Source organism: Neolamprologus multifasciatus, chromosome 10, assembly GCF_963576455.1.
Source record: "Neolamprologus multifasciatus chromosome 10, fNeoMul1.2, whole genome shotgun sequence".
In the NCBI taxonomy this organism is placed as follows: Eukaryota; Metazoa; Chordata; class Actinopteri; order Cichliformes; family Cichlidae; genus Neolamprologus; species Neolamprologus multifasciatus.
In genome coordinates, this window is record NC_140448.1 from 28679650 (window position 1) to 28700621 (window position 20972).

Genomic DNA, 20972 nt, shown 5'->3' on the forward strand with positions numbered 1-20972 from the left:
TGTTACACATCTTATGACGTGATTCTGCTGTCTGCCACATCCCAAAAAGGTGCTCTGTCGGCCATTTGAGTACAGTTAATTCATTGTCAACAAAAACACCCACCCTGCTGGAATCAGCCGTCAGATGATGGGTACACTCTGGTCATAAAGTGATGGATATGGTCAGCAACAATCTCCAGGCAGGCTGTGGCATTTAAATGACGATCAGCCATTATTAAGAGGTTCAACGTTTTTCCGGTCTGTTGTTCAATTTGATGAGCCCATGTTCTGAGATCTCTGCATTGGCTACCTTGTCAGGTTCGAGCAGATTTTAAGGTCCTGCTGCTCACCTACAAGGCTTTAAATGGACTGGCACCTTCATACCTCTCCGACCTTTTACATCTTTACGTTCCATCCCGTGCTCTCCGATCTCAGGACTCTGGCCTTCTAAAGGTTCCTAGAGCCAGAAAAAAGACAATTGGAGAGCTTTTTCTTTTTGTGCCCTGTTTCTGTGGAACAGCCTCCCTCAAGATGTTAGGCAGGAATGCTCTGTGGAGGTTTTTAAAACTAAGCTGAAGACACATTTGTTCACCTTATCTTACAAGTCTTAATTCTGTGGCTTTTAGTTTTTAAATTTTTACTGTTTTTAACTTGTATTGTGTCTTTTACCTGTATTGCTATGTATCGCTTTTATTTTTATTTTATTTTTATTTTTTATCTTTTTAGTTTCAAATAGTTGTACAGCACTTTGTTTGAAAGCGCTTTATAAATAAAGTTATTATTATTATTAATTTGATGAGCCCATGTAAACTATAGCCTCACTTTCCTGCTCTTATCTGACAGGAGTGGCACTACATGTGGGCTTCTGCCACCCACATTATGACGTTCTGACTGTGCGTGAGCACCAAATACCAGATCAAACCAGTTATTAATTTAAAATGAAGTATTTTCTTAAATGAAATGAATGATTGCTCTGTTAGCTCGGTAATTTAGACAATAAGCTGTTGACAGAGAAACGTTAACGTTCGGTTTAAAAGGTTAAAACAATGCTTGTGTAGTTGAGTTGAATTGTATGCAGTTGTGGGAGTTATATGGTACGTTTAAGTTACTCTGTATTTTGCAGACAGCAAGATGTAGACTATAGGCTAGTTAACTTTAGCATAGCTTCCCGTCATCATTAACTTAGCTGAAACGCCCCACATGGATTTAGGTAACCACATAGAAAAGAGTGTTGCTGCTGCTGAGCCACCTCTTGCTCCTCCACCAGCCAAAAAACTTGCTCAAGTTCTTTGTGAAAGCATTTTACAGTTCTGCAGATGAAACCAAAGTGATATGTAATGTGTGCAAAAGTCAAATCAACAGATGCAGAGACATCAAACATCTGTCGACATCTGCTATGCATAATCACATGCACTTCAAGCTTCCTCTCCTGGTACTGTCTGCCAACTCCCCCCACCAGCACCAATTCATCATCACAGCCATGTTCTGCCCCTGCAAGTCCGTCCCGCTGTCTGTTCAGCATCCTCCAAGAAGGTAGGGTGGTGGTGGAGTTCATAATGTTCACAATGGTATTTTATCAGTTGTTGGTTTAACCATGGACGAGGCTGTTATGTTATTTTCTTTTCAATGACGTTCTTTGTTACATGTTCATTGCTGGATTTATGGAAAAACATCAACTAATACTGAATATCCATAATTACTATAATGGATATAATGAAAGAATACTTACACTATAACATTAATTAGAAGTGTCACACAAAAAAAAAGATTTTTAAGCCTTTTTTGAATTTTACTTGAATACAAATACAAATACTTTCCCCCCCCTCAACAAATACAAATACAGATACAAATACCGGCTACTTTGCACATCTCTAGTTTCCATCTACCACCGTATCTCTCTGCCTCATTACACGAAAGACTCACTGCTTCCTGTTTAGTCATTACATCTGATACACACAAGGGTAATGGGCTGACCTAGCAGAAAGTATATCTGTAGTGAGTAAAGTTTGTGTAGTTTGTTTTTTCATGGGTGGAAAGAGATTTACTGCGTAATAATAGTAAAAGAAAGAGAAGTGTAATGAATCATAATGATAATAATGAGATGACTGTAATCAAATGAATGTTTCTTTCCATTTTAGCCGTTTGATACATACTGTGAAATAAAACAAAGACTCAGATTGGCTGTTTGGACACACAGGCCTCTTGTTGACTAAGGGAGGAATCTGAACAGCCTCTGATTGTTCCTGGGAATGAATCATCCAAAAGAAGCATATTTATCTTCCTTCAGGTTAAGAGCTTAAGAATTGATCTGAGCAAACTCAGAGCTGCTACGCTGCATTACGTCAGTTATCAGTAGTACGTACAGAGGTGAGACTTTGTCAACTTCGAGGTGTTGAGAGACTAAATGAGGCAACATGAAAAGCTGGTAAAATAAAAGGAGGCAGACTTTTTCTAATAACAACTGAACAAAGTTTAAAGTGTGATTAGAAAATAGTGTATTGAATAATAAATATAGCAATAATAACTCAATAGTAATGATAAATCTCTGGCTGTCTTCTACAGTGTTTTTTATCACCTCCAACCGGTCATAGCAGATGGTTATCCCTCCACGAACCTTGTTCCGTCGGAAGTTCTTCCTGTTAAAAGGGAGTTTTCCTTCCTACTTTCTTCAAGTGCTTGTTCAAAAGGGGTTGTTTGATATTTGGTGTTTTCTCTGTATTATTGTAGACTCTACAATCTACATTACAACATAAACAAAAGTTGAAATTAGCTGGTGAAGAACGGTCACTAGCCACCTCATTCATCAAACACATACAGAGTATATGCATATATTTCAAACGCTTTTTGAGGACTTATACTCTAAATTAAGTGAAATACTGAATCTTCAAAAACAGCAGTTGGAATAGGGATTCAACATAGCCATAATTTATCCAGGTTAAAGTCTCATCGAGATTAAAATCTCTTTTTCAAAAGAGGCCCGGATGAGAGGCCAGCAGACATTACAACAAATACAATACATAATAATATAACAAATCAGTACAAACAAGTGAAGACAAACGTGGAAATCGTGCGCAAAAACAGATCATTACAAGAGCAACATTTAAAACGGACTTGAAGTCCCCATCCTAACCAGTTCTGACAGTTTCAGCTCCTGCTATCGACTATTCCAGGAAACGGAGGCAGCGTATTTAAAAGCCTTTTTTCCTAATTCAGTTCTGGTGCTGGGGACAAACTACTGATACTTACATAGGCTATACTGGCTATGGTTTACACAGACACGCAGATAGAAATGGACCAGCCCTTAGAGAGATTTATAGATAAAAAAAATAATCGTTGGGACCTTGAGGGGTCTGTGGATAAGTGGTGATGGCCACTTAACAACAGCATACAGAGAGCATTGATACACAAGATTTCCACAGTCAGTAAAAACAAACAGCACAGTATTCAGCCTCTTTATGTGCTGGCCAGGTGAATTAATAAAGAGCAGATCAAGAGAATCCAATAAAGGTAAACAGTTGCAGAGATTAAATATTAACACCATAAAAACTATGTTTCGAGTTTAAGAGCGCGGTCCATTTTCATGAGGAAGTTGGAAAAATAATGGATTGCTATTGCATGGTGTAGTGTTTTTGACAGTTTCACAATCTGATGCATATTATTTTCTGATGACATCAAACCAACGTCTTTGCTTTTTGGCAAACAAAGAAATCATTGAGCTTACTGCGTGCTCACAAGGATAGATTTCGATTCCAGAGATCAGAACACGATATTCTTGAGCCCTCAAAACACTGCAACATTCCTCATTCACCCATTCGTACAAGCGGTTTTTTTCTTTGCCCAAGTGCTTTTTATTTAACATTCAAACACATTGATGAACACATCAGAGAGCAACTTGGGGTTTAGTATAAGATAAGATAACTCTTTATTGTCATTGCACAGTCATACATAGTACAGTAGTACAATGAAATTGGAAAACTGTCCTACGTCGGCACTACATACAACACAACATGATATGACACATCACAACGCAACACAAACAACACAACACAGTATATTAACTTAGTAATAAAAAAGAAGAATAAGTGTATTTGTATTGCACACTGTTATTATTGCACATTAATTATTATTGCACCTTGTTATAAATATAAATATTATTATTGTTATTGTTTTAAACATTGTTACCTCCCCCCTAAAAAAGTCCAGGGAGGTAGCCAATCAGTTCAGCTATTTGCATTGATCAGGGCTGTTGCCCTGTTGTAAAAGTTGTCCTTGAGTCTATTTGTTTGGGACCTCAGCAGCCTGAACCTCCTGCCGGACGGCAGCAGCTTAAACACCCAGTGTCCTGGGTGTGTACAGTCCCATAGGATGCTGCGTGCCCTCCTGAGACAGCGAGTGCTGTACAGGTCCTTCAGGGAGGGAAGAGGATGTCCAATGATTTTTTGGGCCATATTGATGACCCTCTGGAGTGCCTTTCTGTGTGCTGTGGTGCAGCTGGAGAACCACACACCGATGCAATATGTCAGCACACTTTCAATGGAGCAGCGGTAGAAGACGGTCAGCAGCTCCTTCTTCAGGTCCATTTTTCTGAGGATTCTCAGAAAGTGGAGACGCTGTTGGGCCTTCTTTAAGACCGCAGAGGTGTTAGAGCTCCATTGGAGGTCTGTGTCTATGTGCACACCCAGAAACTTGAAACTGGAGACCCTTTCCACGCACTCCCCGTTGATGCTGACAGGCTGCAGCTCGGACTTCCTCCTTCTGAAGTCAACTACCAGTTCTTTTGTCTTGGTGGTATTAAGGTCCAGGTTGTTATCTACACACCAATCTGACAGCCTCTGAACTTCAGCTCTGTACGCCGTCTCATCTCCCCCTGAGATGAGCCCCACCACGGTGGTATCATCTGCAAACTTGATGACTGTGTTGTCTGGGTGGGAACTAACACAGTCATGTGTGTACAGAGTGTACAGTAGGGGACTCAGTGCACAGCCTTGTGGAGAGCCGGTGTTGAGGCTGAGGGCTGAGGAAAGATGAGGCCCCACTCTAACTCTCTGTACACGGTCTGAGAGGAAGTCTCTGATCCAGCGGCAGGTGGTAGAAGGAAGTCCAATATCCAGCAGTTTAACTATTAGTCTGTCCGGGAGTATCGTGTTGAAAGCAGAGCTAAAGTCAACAAAGAGCAGCCTGGCGTAACGGCCCTGCACTTCCAGGTGAGAGATGGTGGTGTGGAGCGTTGTAGCAATGGCATCTTCAGTTGATCTGTTAGCTCTGTATGCGAACTGGAGCGGGTCGAGTGTGGGTAGCCAGGGAGGTTTTTTGCTCATATTTGACCAATTTTGTAAATTTAAAAAAAAAAAGCAAAAACAAAATAATTAAACAATAAATAAATAAAGCCAGATTTCTGGCACATACTTTGTTATCACACAGTATGTGCCATGTCTTTTGGCATTTTGACATAATGGTCTTCTTTTACCGAGGTAAAAAGTCAACATTCTGATGCATACTGATGGGTTTCTCGGTTCATGTTTCACTTACAGGATGGTAATGATGCAGGGTTAGCAATATCAAAAGAAACCGTGCATGTTACAGGAATGTCCTATTACTCTAACTCCAGGGAAAGATAACGGACTTGCTAATTATACCTGATTTCCTGCTGCTGTGACGACAAAGCTCTTAAAATAATGCGTCATTTTAAGAGCTCTTATCAGTTCAGACAGAGCAATTCACCAATCGCTGGTGGAACAATTTTATTGATTTTATGTTGAAAGCAAAGACTCAGACAATTTATAACCATGACTGTCTCCTGTAAGTCTACTCTCTAAACCATACAAAATTGCACCAGCACATTAGTCAGCATGGAGTAATTACAAAATTACAATAAGTAGCAATTCTCTCTTCGGCAACTGAAGGGAAGAATGCCATGAAATCTATAACTGGACACAGTTTATGGCTTAACAACGCAACATAAAAGCTGTCAAGTACAAATCATTCCTGTAATATGGAGAATTTTCAACAATTCAAATCCACTTCAATCGGTAACCATTCAGATTTCCAAATCGTCTGTCGTAGTACATACATAACAGAAGAGCAAACGTGCATGAAAAGCCAAATGTTGTTGGTTTTTTTGCACTATTTCCTTAATAAAAATGAGACATTTGCATTTTTAGTAGTTTAAAGCAGTTTTCTTAATTATTGTTTTTAAATAATTAAGCTGGGCTATGATTTGGAGCTGGATAAGTGGTGTCATATGGGAAGAAGAAGGGTACACGCTGAACCAGCTCATGTCTTATCAGATCAGGAACTTGAGTAGTTTATAACCATCTAGTGCTGGAACTAGTGTATGTCACCGATATATAAATGTGCTTATATGTAAATATATAAGAACATATATATATATATATATATATATAAATGAATAAATATTATTAATATTTTTTTCTAGAAAATGAGCTTCATGCAGTTTCATAATGTTAAAAAGCACTGAAGAGGGCCCCCAATTTGAGATAAAATGCAAAACTTTGATGTCTTTCTAATATTGTAGCATTGTAACCTTACAATATAAAGGACCTTAAGGCAACCGTTGTTGTGAACTGGTGCTATGTAAATAAATGTGAGTTGAACGTTTCCAGAATGAATTAAAAACAATCTTTAAAAAGCAATCACTTAAAAAGTGAAGAAGACGGCTTTGAAAGCCACTCAGGTGTCCTACAGAGTATATCAGTTTATTATCACAAGACAATGAACGCCTCTCACTAAGTGTTTCAAACAGCGAGCGGGAAAAGGTGTTACACAACACTTAAGTCGCTGATAACTGTGAAGGATGTGTGACCATATTTGGGCATCAGGAAGTCCTGGAATTCCTTCATATCTTACTGCGTGCGTGACATCACGCAGAGGGCGTGCTTTGTGAGAGAGAGTACACAATGAGTGGTGTGTTAGTTGTTTCCTGTACTGTTGCTATGGCAGCCAACACTATTCATTATCTTGTATGACACAGGTACAGATACAGGTATAGATTTGCAGAAAAATCAACCGATTCAGATCCAAAAAGTAAAACCTCAACCAGGAAAAAAAAATCGTCCCTTCTCACCTTATGTTCAAAGAAATTTTTGTGTTTGATAAATCGTCTGATCTACTATTTCCGGTGTGCAGCAGGTGGTTGGATGTTATTTTAACCCCTGAAGACAGAAAGCTCCCACCATATCAAGTTACCCCTCCACCTCCCTGAAATGGGGGAAACCAAAGGGGGAAAGGTGAAAAATCTCACCTAGCAGGAGAACTAGTAGAAAGGAGTAGACTGAGCTATTATTCCCTCTTCATTGTTGGTGTGTAAAAAGTATAAAACCTTTGCAAAGAGCTGTAAGGATTACAACCCTGAAAAACATGCTGCTTTTGTCTCCTGCTGAGCTACATCCTCACTGCTGCCCCCGGGTTCTTTATGAGACACCCAATCTCTGCAAATAAGAGCACGCTGAATTAAAGTCTTCTGCCTGCTAGAGCCCCACACCGTGTACAAATACTCTGAGATATATAGTATGTTAATTATTTAGTTGCTGTTTACTGGATAAGCAAATTGTGGATTTTTTCCCCCAAAGATGATCCAGTGTCTGGAACAGATGAATGGATAAAAACAGGATAAAAATAATTCTCATCCTGACTTATTATCCAGTAGTTAGGAAAACAATAAAAAAACTTCTCAGTTACAGGTGTCACCACTTTTTTTTTTTCACATCCATGAGGCCAGCATTTTTCAAAACCTGGCATATAATGAAATCACATCCTGAATTATTATTATTACCTATGTATTTTATATTAACACAGGAAAGATTCATGCAGACTTTAAAAAGTCACTTGATGACCTTGACTCTTGAGTCCTCTTTCAAATGGAACTTGCTTGTGTTGGAACTGTGCCTAATGTCACAATACAAGCAAATACAAGTAAAACTACGTACTTTTACCACCCACGCACAGGAGGAAGAAAAAAAATCAGTTGACAGTGTGATTATAGGAGCACCTACGCACGCTATATACATGATAAGTAGGCCATGTGACATTCTGTAGATGAATAAATCTATCAGGAAACTAAAATATGGAATAGGTAAACACAGAGGTGCAATTTGTTGACATGATAGAGATTATCCAGGTGCATCTAATTTCATGATATAAAGCACCTGAATAACTTCCCTATGTTTTTGTGGTACAGAACTTGCACCACCTAAGGGGGGTGCTGTTTTTAAGAAGAAGAATTGCTTTCTGGATGTGATGTCTCCACATCTGGATGTGGTGTATAGAGACACCACACTTTGATGTTATGATGTTACATCTCTCTTCACTTTTGTTCCGGTCACTGAAGCAGTGGAGGTAGTTCATATTTTACATACACAGGTCAGTACAACAGGCAGAAAGAGGGGTGTGCTATGGGTTCCCCAGTTTCACCCATTGTGGCCTACTTGTTCATGGAAGAAGTGGAAAAGAGAGCTCTATTATCCAAATTGGAACACCGCCAAGTCATGGGTTCAGGTATGTGGATGACATCTGGGAGGAAATTAAATCTCAGGATGTAGCACAATTCACGGACCACATAACTCGTAGGACCAACACATTAAGTTCACCAGGCAGGATATGAAGCGGCAGGTTAGACTTCTTAGACTGTGAAATTTCCATCAGTAATGGACGATATTTAAAAGTTGTTTATGTTCACTGTAAACCATATGCATATGGATCAGTACTTAAGGTTTGATTCTCATCATCTCCATCATCCCCACAGACACAGTGGCCAGGGAAACACAAACCCCAAAACACGCTGCACCAAAAACTGGCCCAAAAATTAGGGGGCAAGGAAAAAGGAAACACCATCTATGAATCAAGGATGGGGCCTTAGGGTACATCTTTCACCATCTTACAATGCTGTGATTGCAGCCATTCCCCAACTCTCTGTGAATGGTACTCATCTTTGATCAGTGGTTGTTGATCAATGCTCATGGGGAATTGGGGAAACCTGTAGTCAGCTGAGATGGAAGAAGTCACTTGGATGAGTGATGAAAACACTAGCTCCAGATGAACAGAATCAGCTTTTTGGGATTTCCTTACCTGGATGATTGAGCATGCGCCAAAAGAGGTTCAAAAAGTCTCTTTAAACATAGTTTACAAGTGTATGAAAGATGGCTCGCGCATTAGTGACGAAAGGCATCACCAAGTACTCATAATGACCTAAAGGAGTGTTGAACGTGGTCTTCCACTCGTCACCTTGCCTTATTCTCACTACACAGGCATTATGCAGATCTAATTTAGTGAAGATGGTGGCACCGTGAAGAGGCTCAAAAGCTGAGGTGATTAGTGGGAGTGGGTACTTGTTCTTTACCGTTATATTGTTCATTCCCCTGCCACAACAAATTTTTGTTCTTTTCTACAAAAAAGAAGCCGCTGCTTAATGGAGAAGATGACAGCCTTATTTTTCCCGCCTCCATGGCCACGTGTTGTGGACCAGACAAATTAAATAGCTGGCTAGAGGGGAACGGTGCCCCAGGATAGAGATCAATTGCGGAGACATAGAACTGGTGAGGTGGAAGTAACAGAGCTTGATTTTTATTAAAAACCTCACTGAGATCATGGTACTTTATGGGGACTAGAGACAAATCTGGAGGTTGAGGTGATGGAGGTGAGCGCAGAGAGTGTGACGAGCAAAAAACACTCCAACTAGATGTGCACTTCACCGGCCAATCAATATGGGGGTTATGGCAAGCAAACTAGGGAAAACGTGATATAATCGGGGTGCTAGGAGACTGAAAAACAAAACTGGAGCCATTCCTGATGATTTTCAAACAAAACAAATTCAAAGCATATTTTTTGTTAATGTGTTTCTTTGCTGGCTCGGGTAGTTGGTAATCCCAAGCCTAATTATGTGGGCATTGCAGTTTATATATATATATATATATAAACGATCGCAGTGGCTCAAGAGTTGAGTTGTGTCCTTGGGCAAGACACTTCACCTACCGCCTACTGGTGATGGCCAGAGGGGCCGATGGCGCAATATGGCAGCCTTGCCTCTGTCAGTCTGCCCCAGGCCAGCTGTGGCTACAACTCTAGCTTACCTCCACCAGTGTGTGAATGTGAGATTGAATGAATAGTGGTATTGTAAAGCGCTTTGAGGGGTCCCAAAAAGTGCTATATAAATGCAATCCATAATAATAACAATAATAATAATAATAATAATAATAATAATAATAATAATTATTATTATTATTATTATTATTATTAATAATAATAATAATAATAATAATAATTATTATTAATAATAATAATAATAATAATAATAATAATAATTATAATAATTATAATAATAATTATTATTATTATAATTATTATTATTAATAATAATAATAATAATAATAATAATAATCTGTTTGGCAGTTAATGTTGGAAAGGAAACCTGTTTGCAGTCTGCTAGCAGCAAGGTTTCCACTGAACAACAGGTTACCTTGCTGTGTCATAAGGGCTTGTTAGAAAGCAAATAAAAATAATTATGATGTTTCTATTAAAATGTGTATGAGTTACAACTGCAATTGCACTATGGTCTGGACACATTTTGTATTTGGGATTTATGTAGTTGTAGATGGTTTTACTTTCTACAGAGAAAGGGTAAGAAATGTAAACTCTTTTCGTTACTCCAAGGACTACAATACCTCCGTTCACACACCTTTATGGAGGCATGGCGGTTCCTCCCACATATTTATGCAATTCGGGAAATCATCTGGGCGTTTTTTTAACCTAAAAAAGTTATGTTGTGTTGTAAAGATAAAACTGATAGATTATCTCTGAGAAAAAGTAATTTCCTTAACTATAAAAATCACATCATCTCATTTTGTCCCCTTCTAATGTACTTTTGTTTACTTTTACTCAACTTTACTCAAACAATCCCATAAAAAATCCTTTCTGCCTTTCATGACCATACAAGGCAAAAACTTGAGGAAAGGAAACGGGCATCCTGTTGCATCAGAAATGTAAGAAATTGGCTGATGAACTGCATGTGGTAACATCTGACACAGGTAACAGCCTGGGTGGTAGACCCCACAGTGCCACTACAGTGATAAAAAAATATAAGCCTGGGTCATCAGCCTCAGTGGTTGGAGAAAACGACTTTTACATTCTGGCAAGTTTGTATTCAGCGAGGTTTAGTTAAGTTTGTGTCCTGTTTTATTTTGATAGTCTCTCGTCTCATGTGCATTATGTCCATTTTTGCTTCGCCTCTTGCTTGTTAGTTGATTCTGTTCACCTGTGCCTTGTTTTCCCCACTAGCTTACTGTACGGGTCAACTCCGCTAGTAAAAAGACAGAAGGAGGCGTAGGAAAACTGCTTCAGTGGAACTTTTCCTCCATATTTTCTTCCAAGGCGCGAACACCGTGTACAGTGGGCTGTAACAGTTTACTCACAACGAGCATCGCCAACACAACTCTGGCTGTCGTGGGAGTTATTATATTCCTTTTAATACTTTTCTTTCCGTCTCTTCCTTGGCTACTCGTGATTTTCCCTCTTTTTTCTCTCTCCCTCGCTCCACACACACCCACAACAACGGGGCAGTCCCACACACGTCCCTTCACCACCCGGAATACATTTCCCATCAGGCTTCACCCTTATAGGGTCATGCCTGTAACACAACGTAATCAGGGAACAAGTCCTCAGTTTTCATTGTCATGTTGTACAGTTTGCCCTGCTTGCCTGAGTGGTCCCCTCATATGTTTCCTTGGTCCTTGCACCACCTGGACTTGCAGCCTTGTGTAAATAAAGTTTTGCTTTTTTAAATTTAATCCTGTCTGAAATCTGCATTTTGGGTCCATATTCTTCACAATCATGACAATTTAGAATCAGCACTTAATCTAAGATGCATGCACATGCAAACTCTGTGCAGACAGGCCTCACACACCTAGTAGGTTATCTCATCTTAAAGTGGGAAAACAGTGCTAATCACCTCAATTTTGGGTTATGTTGTAAACTTTAATGGGAGTGACTCACTCTGAGAATAAACGCGATTCTTTTGCACTTCCAAGTTTTTTATTTTCTACATTACACTGACTCCTTCTTTTATCCCTCTTAAGCCACTATAATAATTTTACAATTCAACTTAAAAGTGTGTAGTTCTGGCGACCTTCTAGAACAACTAATGTGATTGTATAATATATGCATATCATATAATATGTGTATAACTACAGATCATCAAAAACTTGAAAGCCTGTTTAGTTGGGAGATCTCTTGTCTTCACCTTTATCTGTAAACAGGTCTGCGGTGCTTGTTCATACAAAGCCTTCCTACCGGTATCCTGATGAGTTGGGTTCCACCGTGTCAGACAAGTGTAACTTCACCCTGTCACGACATCCTTAACGTGTCAACAGGAGCATTAGGCACCACAGTGTAACAGTAAAACGATGCTCCACTGAATGGATGACAGCCAAGTGGTGTTTTATTTACCGGCAGGCAAAACCCCAGAGGCCTGACGCGATCTGTGTGTGTGTGCATATTTGTAAGGTTTTTATGATAACAAGTCTGTTCCCAAGATGCAAGTCTATATATTCTGAAAGAAGAATAATGACTTTTATATAAAGAAAATAGCAAAAATATCATCAACATAGTTTTTACTTGTTTAGCTATCTTAAGGTAGTGAAATGTTGTTTACTTTAAAACATAAAATCTCCATTGTATTGAGACTAATTTGTTTACTTACATTTAACCAAATCTTAATCGCTTCCACTTTAACCAAAGTGCACATGTCACAAAACGTGACAGTCCTGTGTTTTTGTGCCCACTCTAACTTCCCTACTGGTCACTCCAGTCATTAAAAAGAAGATTCTTCATTTAAACAGAATAACAAAAATCATAATGAAAGTTTGGGATATTAGTTTGGTTACACACAAATGTTCGAGGAGGGTTAGGCTTGCCTAAACACAGCAGCGAGGGGACGCCTCGTATGCCTGCAAGCTGATTACCCGCTGTGGTGTTATGTGATAAATTGACAGCCATTAATAATGACTGAGAATGCGCTACGCCTGGTTGACTGTGCAAGCGATACTGGCTTCCCTGAACTCCCTGACATACACATGTAGGCTAGAATCATGAACAGGGGCACATAAAATAATCATTAAGACATTTTCTTTTTTTTCTTTCCAAATTTAACTACAGATATATTTACCACACATATTATTAATGTATGTAACGTCATTTTCCTTCCCCCCCCAGAATTCTTGGCATTGCAGGTTCTCCATCTGCAAACTAAAAATGCCATTATTTTCCCGAGTCACTCATTGTGGATATGAATGAGTAGAGTCTGAAGGAAACGTGCAAGAATCCTGGTCTCTGTGTAGGTGGGAGCTCGTTAGAGTCTGTGGAGGCCGTAGAGCACAGGTGTCAAACTCCAGGCCTCGAGGGCCGGTGTCCTGCAGGTTTTAGATGTGTCCTTGATCCAACACAGCTGATTTAAATGGCTAAATTACCTCCTCAACATGTCTTGAAGTTCTCCAGAGGCCTGATAATGAGCTCATCATTTGTTTCAGGAGTGCTGATCCAGGGTGAGATCTAAAACTTGCAGGACACCGGCCCTCGAGGCCTGGAGTTCGACACCCCTGCCGTAGAGGGAACAATCCCGTTTGGAAAGCATGGACTATTGTCTCATGACAACTGAGCATTTCATTCGCTCCTTTTAAAATGTTCTGCCTTTGTCAGCAATGGTCCAGACATACATTTTGCACTGTGGCAGAAGATGACGGATTCACAAAAACATCCCTAACTGTTAACAGGTATCGACGAGAGCAGAAACCACATCTTACTATTGTGTGTTTGCTGTTGATTGATAATTGCTTAAATCCACGTAAATGGAGCTAGTGCCTGCGGGAAGAAACGAAGCTACGAACAATACAGTGACATGTTCGAACAAATGCTTGCACGGAGCGTTTCTTTGATCCATCAGTGGCAACCAGACCATTTCCTCCCTCTGTCAAACAACATACGTGAAACCTGATTGGCTGAGTCAGTACAGTTTGTGCTTACACCAAACCATCAAACTGTGTTTTGGCAACCACAAGCCATAACCAAGAGAAAAGTACAATGGCTCCAGGGCAGAAATTCTCCAGTAAATCTACAAACATTATTTTCTATATTTTCATTAGCATGTTTTATGAAAGCTAAAAATGTTTTTTTAAACGGTACAGGATCTTGACACCATGTAATTTACCCGAAATCCTCTTTTCCAACATGTTTTTACTGTTATCTCATCAGTGCTAAAGTCAAAGACAACAGGCTATTCAATCAGAGGATGATACAGACAGTCGGTGGAAAAGAGAAATGTGATGATTCCCACGATTATCAACATTTTAACCTGTGGGACAAATGCTCGGTTTATGGTTCTGACTTGTTTTTTCATGTGTAAAAGAGTCCTGCTATAGCATGTGAGGAGCAAAAAATACCTTAGAAGCGTTAGGGCTGGTTGTGACATGACAGAAACATTACAGTTTGCCACAACAAAGAAATAAAATCAGTATTTATAGGATAATCCGTTCTTGTTGAAAGCTGTCTGATTTCAAAATGTAAAAGAGCTGAGGTGTTCAGTATTTTCAGAGAGTTTGTCTTCAAAAGGGAGAGAATGTGATTACAGTGAAGCTTTTTTTTGATTTGGTTGATGCTGTTTTTCCTGCATCGAATTTGACAAGAAACTCATTTCTAATCGTAAGCTTTTATCTTTGCGTAGCACTGAACAGTCCGGCTGAAACTGCACAGGTGTACAAACACACAACTGAAAAAGTATTTGTTTCTTTGAGCCTTACTCACAATATATCCAAAGAGAATGATAATCTCTAATCTTTAATCTAATAATCTTTCACAGACACACACCTAGCACTAATATTGTTTGTGAACTGTGCACTCATTGTGATTTTTTTAACCGATAAAGAACAACAATAAAGGGAATTTTAAGACGACGTATCCCCTACAAACAATCTTTGGTTTAATCTATTTACAAAATAAAACATTCCATATTTTCACAAGTGTGTCCATTTCCGCATCTTCTTTCTTTTCTTTCTTATGTAAAGGTTATAAGGGCTGAAGCTTAAAACAGATTCGATCAGATAAAAGGAAAGCCTGTAACAGTGAAAGAATTATTACTATAATATACTGTTGCATTCATCACCCTCCTCTTGCAGTACTTAAAAAAGAAGTTTGTGATGCTAAATGACTCTTAAAAATATGGCGCAGAATATTTTGAACTGCTAAACAGGTTTTCACTTCACTTTTTAATGAGGAAAGAAAACCCAAGCAGCTGTGGTATTTTTAAAGACTGGTGTGGGAAAGTTGAAACTGTTCTCAGATGTCAGAGATCAGACGGTGTGAATAGCAGTCTGTCAAACACTAATTGCAAGTATTCAAGGTTTGTGTTTCAGCTGTGCACAGCTGTCATAGAGGAGTTTTCCACTCACCCTTGTTCCTACTCCAGCAACATTTTTGCTGTCAGTTCATTGGGTGACTCTAGTGACATCATCACTGACGCGTGCTGACGATGACTCAGGCTTTAAAATGTGCTTGCACATGTCTGCAAACAAAGCACTTCTTAAAGATCTTAAGCGGTTACGCATTCAGCGGAAATGACAATTGAAGTGGGCCAAAGAAATCCAAGACAGGAAAACATGGAAAATGTGGTGCCAAACACGACTGCACGCCCCCAGAAAATGTCTCCATTGGCTCTTTGTAGACCCTGATCCGAGTTTTACAGTTATGCAATCTCGAGTGGCAAACAATAAGTGTATGTGTGGTAGAGCGCGGGACCCTGGCAATCGGAAATGTGTTGCAAAAGAGTGCATTTCGACCTAAACCATCATGTATTCCAACCCTAAGCAACTGGTTGTGGTGCCAAGCAAGTAGAAAGTGCAAAAAGCTTTGTGCTGGAAGATTCTTTTCTTTTATCTATTTTGACTTTTCATTCAAGTTTGATTCGTTTTATGGACACAGCTTTGGTTAGATTTAGCAGAAAGCCCTGATAAACTGCACAACTAGCTTCTGTTTCTGTAAATGGATAAAAGTCTTTAGGTTTTAAGATTGTCTTTGTAAGCCTGGTTCAGTTAGGTTAATATTTAGTTTTCTGACTATAGATATAGATATAACCAGATATAGGTAAACCTGTATCTAGTTTATGTTGATTTCTGTGTATTTCCCTATTATTTTTAGCATTGTGAGTCTGTAAACATGACAGTTTGAGAGGTTTTGGGTGAATTCTGATAAAACCTTGTAGGAGTGTAAGTCAGCTCATGTTAACAATCCATTAAAATTTGCCTCGCATCCACCAAAGTCTTCAAGGTCAACTGAATCAACTGAATGATTTACTGGTTGAAAACAATAACTTAGAAACTATGATTCTTACAAGTGTGGTGTGCATTGCCAACACAAAGTAGTGTATCAAAGCCAATTCGATTGTTTACTCCCAACAGGAAAAAACCCCATCAAGGAATAAAATTGCATCTTGTGATCTGTATTTATTTTTATTTATGCTCATCAGGGAAACATAAAGACTTGAGATACTGAAAAACTTGGTCAGCAGGAGGTGATTTCATACTTGCTGATTTCTAATCCGGTTGTTAAGTGATGACGTGACGAATCCTACTTCCGGGCCTAAAGTAGTCTGCGTTTAATATGGCTTTTGTGTTGTTAACATGTTTAATGTTTTGTATTTTCTTCTATTTAATCTCAAAAAGCTCCTAAAACAGTCAGTGATCACTGTTGACCTCCCTCGGCTTTTATTACCGCTAATCATTTATTTAAGATCAGTTTTTAAAACCTTAGGATGTAACTACAGCCCAGCCCATGCAGCAGTATATGAATGACTAACCTCGTATTGTGGATGGATTATCTCAGTTGTTCTCCTGGCTGAAGTTTGGTCCTTTTACAGCAGTGGTTCCCAAACTGGCCCCCCTTGGTTTTACAAGAAAAATGTTCGCGCCCCCCCAAATGGGTTTTTAAACCCATTTTGCACAGAGAGGCATTTTTTTAAAAAAATGCATTGATAGCAATGTTGAATATTATTACACATCAAAAAAAACAACTACAGTAAAATAATTACACCGTGACGCCTCTGCCTTTCTAAATGGAGGGACAGTAACTGCCTGTGTGTATGTAAGCGTGTAAAACCTGCAGATAGTCAGATTAACAGTAACAGTATTTTGTCTCTATCTATCATTCTGCAGTTCATCTCACGTAAACAATAACGTGGTGCACACCGTGACGTGGAAAAATACGTACCTTTGACGTTGCATGATGAACTCTGTATTCCTCGTCCACACATAAGCGAAAAAAACAGAGTTTTAAAAAATCTCAGTTTTCGGTGATTCGAAACGCCGTTTACGTGTGGACGGAACAGCTGCGTTTTCAAAAATACCCGTGTAGGTGTGGACGTAGCACAAAAGAGTTAGTAGTTTATTTTATTACTACCTGTAATTTATTGCAGATTACTTGTATTTGCTTAATTGTTTACTAAATGTTTGATGTTTGAGGTGTGAAAGAAACCGCAATGGAGCAAAATATGGGTGTGTGTGGTTGGAGGATATGTTTGTGCATGCGTGCGTGCACGTGCGAGAAAGGGCGCGGGGGGGGGGGGGACGGGACGGGACATTTTTCTTGTTAAACAAAGGGGGGCCTAGCAAAAAAAGTTTGGGAACCACTGCCTTAGGCTATCACACCACGTAACATCATTTTGCTGCTATCAGAAGTAATCAGCAAGAAAGGATTGTCATCTTTCTTTCTAGTGTTTCATTTAGTTAATCTACAGAAAATATACAAACACTTTAAAAAGTTGAAAAATCACAAAGATGTGAATCATTAACTGGGATTGGTCTTGGGAATCTTACTATATACACTCGAACTTTAAGTAGAACTTGACATGGCAGCTGAAACATTTCAATGTGGGAAACACGCAGCTATTTAACCTGATAACAGTGAGATGGCGTGAGAAATATTTCTTTCTTTTTACGCTATTTTCAAAAATACAGACGAGTGAGTGAGACACAAAAGGGTGTGAGTGGGTGGGCTATTTGTCAGTGCTGGTTTGCTTTGCTTTCTGTGAGATTATAGCAACAAAAGCGCTGATATGCTGCAACCTTTGCCCCGGTTCATTCTGACAGTTTATGTATACTATTTTGATGGATGGACATTAGAGCTAACGGACTGTACCAACACCAACATTTGTGTTCATACATTATCTGTCCAAGCAGCAAAAACACTCTTTTGTTCCTTATTTTGACTTAAATTCAGCTATTTGAGAATTAATGTAACTTCTTTTACATGCTAGACATTTAAACTTCCCACATCCACACTCAGACATAATCAATAAGAAGTTCAGAGAGAAGCTGATTTATTATACCTAATCCAAAAACCTGTAACATCACTGGGATTGAAGGATCGGTTCACATTTTAATAAGAGTAGATTAACACTAAACACGTGAGAGAAAAATCATTGCATTTTGTGGTTTTTCTAGCTCATAGTTCCTTGTGTTTTACTAGAGAGTGTTGCCTTTCATGTATTACAGGGAATTTCAAACACAAAAGACACGTGACATGAATATTTGGCATTGAATTATCATTTATTCCTAAGAATTTGTGGCTTGATTCCCTGGAAAAATCTCTGTATGTGGAAAACAAAGCTAAAAACAATATTGAATTGAATGATCCTTGGGTACTCAGGCATTTAAAAATACGTGTGATTCTGTAGTGCAAGAGCTCGGAAACACTTCTGAAACCTACTAACAATGATCACAAATCATTGCTGCATCTACAGATGTAAATTCAAACTCTCCAGTGCAAAAACAGACATGAACAAGATCTTGCCTTCAATTCGATTTGGTTCAGCTCAAGACAGTTTTACTTATATAGAGTCCGGTCACAAGTTGCTTCAAGGTGCTTTATACTGTAAGGTAAAGACCCAATAATAATACAGGGAAAACCTCAACATTCAGATGATCCCCTATAAGCAGTGTTGGGAAGGTTACTTTTAAAATGTATTCCATTACAGAATACATGCCCCAAAATGTATTCTGTAACGTATTCCGTTACGTTACTCAATGAGAGTAACGTATTCTGAATACTTTGGATTACTTAATATATTATCATGCTGCTTACAACTACATGAATGTACTATTGCTGTGATTTATTACTGTTACTGAAGGTCCGCGGCTCCGAACCGTAGTAAAGGGACCTCTGACTAATACGGTGGGTTCTGTGTCGGGCTCGTAGCCGAAAACTAGCTTTACTTTGTTGTCTGGGTCAACTTTGCTAGCCAGAGACAGAGAGAGGCGTTGAAAGGCTGCTCCAACAGAACTTATTGTTTGTGGAGGAAAACACGAACACGGTGTACAGTCGAGTCTTAATAGCTTACTTACAACTGGGCTCGTCAGGCTCTCTTCTTGGCTGCAGTGGTTATTATTATATTTACATGCTTCCAGCTCCCGTTTTTGCTCGATGACAGCTCGTACTTTTCCTTTTTCTTCCTCCCTCGCTCACAGACACATAACGTGTATGGCAGTCCATTCTCCCTGCAGCACGGACTACACTGCCTATGATGCTACATTCTTTAGAGCTATACCGGTAGCATTCTGCCTATTAGCTTAGCACAACAACAACAGGCGCTCTCTCACCCAGGAAACACGCAGAGAGAGAGGGCGTCACCCTGTAACCATGGCAACCGTAACACCGCCGCCTGGAACAACAGAACGTAGCTGTCAAACAAAACCCAAACAGGCCTGACCCGCCACAATATGAAACAGGGAAGTACCGTCGTGTAATCCATTTATTTCAACAAAGTAACTGTATTCTAAATACCACCTTTTTAAACGGTAACTGTAACGGAATACAGTTACTCATATTTTGTATTTTAAATACGTAACGGCGGTACGTGTATTCCGTTACTCCCCAACACTGCCTATAAGCAAGCGCTTTGATGACAGTGGGAAGGAAAAACTCCCCTTTAACAGCAAGAAACCTCCAGGAGAACCAGGCTCAGGGAGGGGCGGCCATCTGCTACGACTGGTTGGAGGTGAGGGGAGGAAGACAGGTCAAAGGCATGCTGCAGAGGAAAGCCAGAGATAACTATAGCTAATAACTATTATAATGATATCCAATAATTAAATGCAGAGCCTGAGGTCTTGGCCTGAGTTCATTTAAGATGGACTGGGGAAAAAAAAGTCTCCAGTTGTCAAAAAATTGCTTTTGAAATTGTGGAAAGATTAAAATTATTATTCAGTTCTTTAAAATTGTATTTTGATTACAGTATTATATAATGTTATGGTTGAATTTACAAAACCATCATCACATTTACAAGAAAACAAAACAGAAGTTGAAAAACTGTCTATTAACATAATTAAACCTACTGTTAAACAGAGTATCCCTAAAACTCTGCAGCCTCATCGCATCTTTTTAAAGTCTTAATTGGTGTAATTGAACTTTCCAGCATCCAGATTTTATACTTTATTTTCATTGTGTATGCTTATTATTGACAAATATGAAAGTGGTTATGTTTCATTTTTATTTTATGCTGTCAAGCCCTTTGAGTTGCATCGCTGCATGAAAGATCACATCAGTTAAGTTTACTACGGTTACATACAGGTTGTGTTTCATCACAAGTTTCAGGTTAAGTAATTCTTGCAGAGTCAGCCAGGCTCCCTGTTTTTCCTTTGGTAAAATGTTTGTGTTAACAGAGAATAACATATCTACGTTTTAAAAAAAGAGACTGTAATGGTAAATGGAAAAAAAATCTTGAATGTGGTGAGGGTGCGTTTTTCCTCTAAGGTGAGTAATTGTTTCTCCTATCTGATGGGAGTGGGATGATGACTGTGCTTACTTGATTTAAAGGATCTGTGGGGTTTTTAATCCTCACCTGTCATTTCCAAGTGTTTCGCTCTCCAAGTGAAGCAATTAATGTTCATGTTAGGCCTTGTCAAGTGCAATGTGTCTGCTTGAAAATGGTTCAGAAAAGATGACCA

General features: G+C 39.1%; 1 long non-coding RNA gene across 1 annotated transcript; it reads right to left on the reverse strand.

Moving 5' to 3' along the window:
* Nucleotides 1–13193: 13193 nt before the first annotated feature.
* On the reverse strand, nucleotides 13194–17484 carry LOC146510450 (uncharacterized). Its single transcript, XR_014876350.1, has 2 exons — nucleotides 13582–17484; nucleotides 13194–13343 (listed from the first exon to the last, which is right to left on the reverse strand). It is a non-coding gene; the product is annotated as an uncharacterized LOC146510450 (long non-coding RNA).
* Between the last annotated feature and the right edge of the window lie 3488 nt (nucleotides 17485–20972).